Source organism: Dipteris shenzhenensis, chromosome 27 (assembly GCF_047967505.1).
Source record: "Dipteris shenzhenensis isolate YYH24624 ecotype China chromosome 27, Dip_SZ_1.0, whole genome shotgun sequence".
Lineage (NCBI taxonomy): Eukaryota > Viridiplantae > Streptophyta > Polypodiopsida > Gleicheniales > Dipteridaceae > Dipteris > Dipteris shenzhenensis.
Genome location: NC_141622.1, coordinates 44,570,514 through 44,573,170, shown reverse-complemented (window position 1 = coordinate 44,573,170; position 2,657 = coordinate 44,570,514). Strand labels below are relative to the sequence as shown.

The 2,657-nt window shown below is 38.2% G+C and overlaps 1 pseudogene; it reads left to right on the top strand.

The window, feature by feature from the left end:
- Positions 1–410: 410 nt before the first annotated feature.
- LOC147884364 (uncharacterized) lies at positions 411–1,164 on the top strand (annotated as a pseudogene).
- The last annotated feature ends 1,493 nt before the right edge of the window (positions 1,165–2,657 follow it).

The following is a 2,657-nucleotide window of genomic DNA, read 5'->3' as shown; positions in this document are numbered from 1 at the left end:
GTTGCAAGGATGTGGGGAGGTCCAAGGTCACATGACTTCTTGAGTTCCAACCTCAATGGACCTTCTTTATCAATGACAAAGCGAGGGCAAAGACTTGCTACTCAGTTTGTACCTGGTATACATGGATATCTTTTTGATGCAATCACTGAAATTTATGAAAAAGAAAAAGAAAAGCATGGAATCATGTCAAGGATTCCCTTCATCATAGTGGAAGATGAAACTGCAATAAAGAAGTGGATAAGGTAACCTCCTTTTTCTCTAAATTATTTTCATAATATAAATCTTGTTTTTGAATGCAAGAGGATTGCATATGATCTTATAGACTTGTGCTTATTATTGCTTGTAGGTGGAATCCAAAGGATGACATGCTTGTGGGTTTTGATGGATATAAAGTAGATGATCATGAGTGCATGACTACATGCATGATCAAAGTGGGAGAAGGACAAAAAGGATATGATCAGATTATCAATGCATTTCAAAATTGTGTCATTGGTGGACGTGCAAGAGTTTTTCTTGCCAATCCATTGCATGATGCACTCCCACGCTTGGTTCTTGCACTTCATTGCACTTTGCGGCTGATTTGATGCAAGTTTTGTCTGCAAGCAATGGGATGCTATTTTAAACTTATGGAATGAGAAGCTAAAGACCACGGTTGGTCCAATTATTGGACATGCATCTGATGGTGATAGTCGGCGAAGAACATTGATGATCTCCGATTATCTAGATAAAAGAGGTAGTAGATTTGGGATAAAATGGGATGGATGGCCTCTCTCAGCAAAAGTTTTAGAAAATCAAGTTTTTGGGCTGCATGATCAAGATTTTGTACATAATGAAAAAAAGTTAGTCAATGTTCTTGACAAGCCTAAGCGTCAATTGGCTATTGGCAATGTTTGGATCACCTTAAATCATGTCATTATTGTCTATGATGCTTTTTCTATCGACAAGCATATGCTAAGGGAGGGAGACATTAGGCGAGATGACCGCTAAAATTGGGCTGGAGCTCAAAGAATATGCAATAGACAAGTGCAATGGCACTTGGGAGAATTAACAAAGAATGGAATTCATAGAAAAGAGAGGAGCATGCTAGGAACACAAGCTTATCTTGAAATTGTTGGAGACTACATCGACATCTTCTTATCTCCACACTCGAATCTTGTGGATTGAGTCTATCTTGCGGGCAAAGTCTTTTTTTTCTTTCAAATTTGGAGGTCTTGGATTGTTCATCATGCCAACTATACGTTGAATAGAAACTTCATAACTAAGGAAGCTTTCTTAGACGTGCAACTTTCATGCCATTTTGTGGTCCTACTGATCAAGTACTTTAGAGAATTTTGTCCAGGCCTATGGTTTCCTTTACAGAAATCTTCTTCAGCAAGATTGGAAGCATGGTGGGACAAGAACGCGCTTATGACTTGATGGATATGCTACATACTGCAAGTAGTATGAATAGGCTTGCACACTTTGAATGCAAAGAGGTTAGTCCTCTATTTACAAGGGCACATAAGAAGTAAGAACATGTCTGGAGAGAATTGAATCTCAAAGAGAACATGGAGAAGCTAATCTAGGGGACTATGAGTGTGTGTCAACTGATGATTAAATCATCGAAGCATTGAAGAAGGGACTAAAAAGTGCTCAAGAAAGGTGTGAAAGTTTGCATATGAAGCCAAAGGGTGAGAATATGAAGTGGTGGATGGAACCTTGGTCAAATGGATTTGCAGATCATGCATATTCACAAGAATCTGATTCTGAAGAAGAAGACCAATGTCAAGGAGATCATGTGTCAGAAATAGATGATAATGACAACGATGCCTCCATAAGTGAAATCAAACATGTGGTGGATTCTCTCCTAGATGAACAAGAAGCAGTGAGCCCAGCTGTTACCATTGATGGTAAAACTCTCTTCAAGTCCACATTAGTAAGCCAACTTAATGGAAATCCCACACTCTCTAAAGATAGACTCACAATGGTTCGCCAAGGAGTATACTACTCTAAGGAAGATATACCTCTTGCTACATCAAATGAGAACCTATTTGGAATAGGTTCCGATTGTGCCGTATTCTTTCACGAAGAACTGAAAACAAGGAAATGCAATCCAAGATCTTTGCAAAAAAAGAAAACACAAGCTATATGGTACCTTGGACGAGTTCAAAAAATGAGGAGAAAGGTTGGTGGGGGGTATGTGGAATATAAAAGAGGGTTCAACCTTTCAGATAGACCTTTTGGAGTAGAAGTCCAGCTTGGGTGGTATCAAAAGGCAAAAGGTTCAAGATGCTTCACATATGACCTTACAGACCTTGACATGATAAATATTGAGAGCATAATTGCATTGGCAAACCTCACCTATGAGTGTAATAGCAATAAGTATACTTTAGATGAGAGTGATTGGAATGTGTTCAATGACTTTGTAAAGAGGCATTAAATGCACTTGGTAGGGGCTTCTTGTAATCTTTCTAATATGATAAAAGCTTTATTATGATTATTACTATGCGCTGAGTTTAGTTTGATTTGTCTTGATGGATTTTTTAAATTATTTTTTTGCAGGACCTTGAATCACTGAAGTGGATGATTTGCAACCGCCTGGGTACTTTTGTTTATATGAATGCCATAAAGCAAGTTTGAAAATGCTATTTTGGCATTGGGTACAACAAGATGTTGTA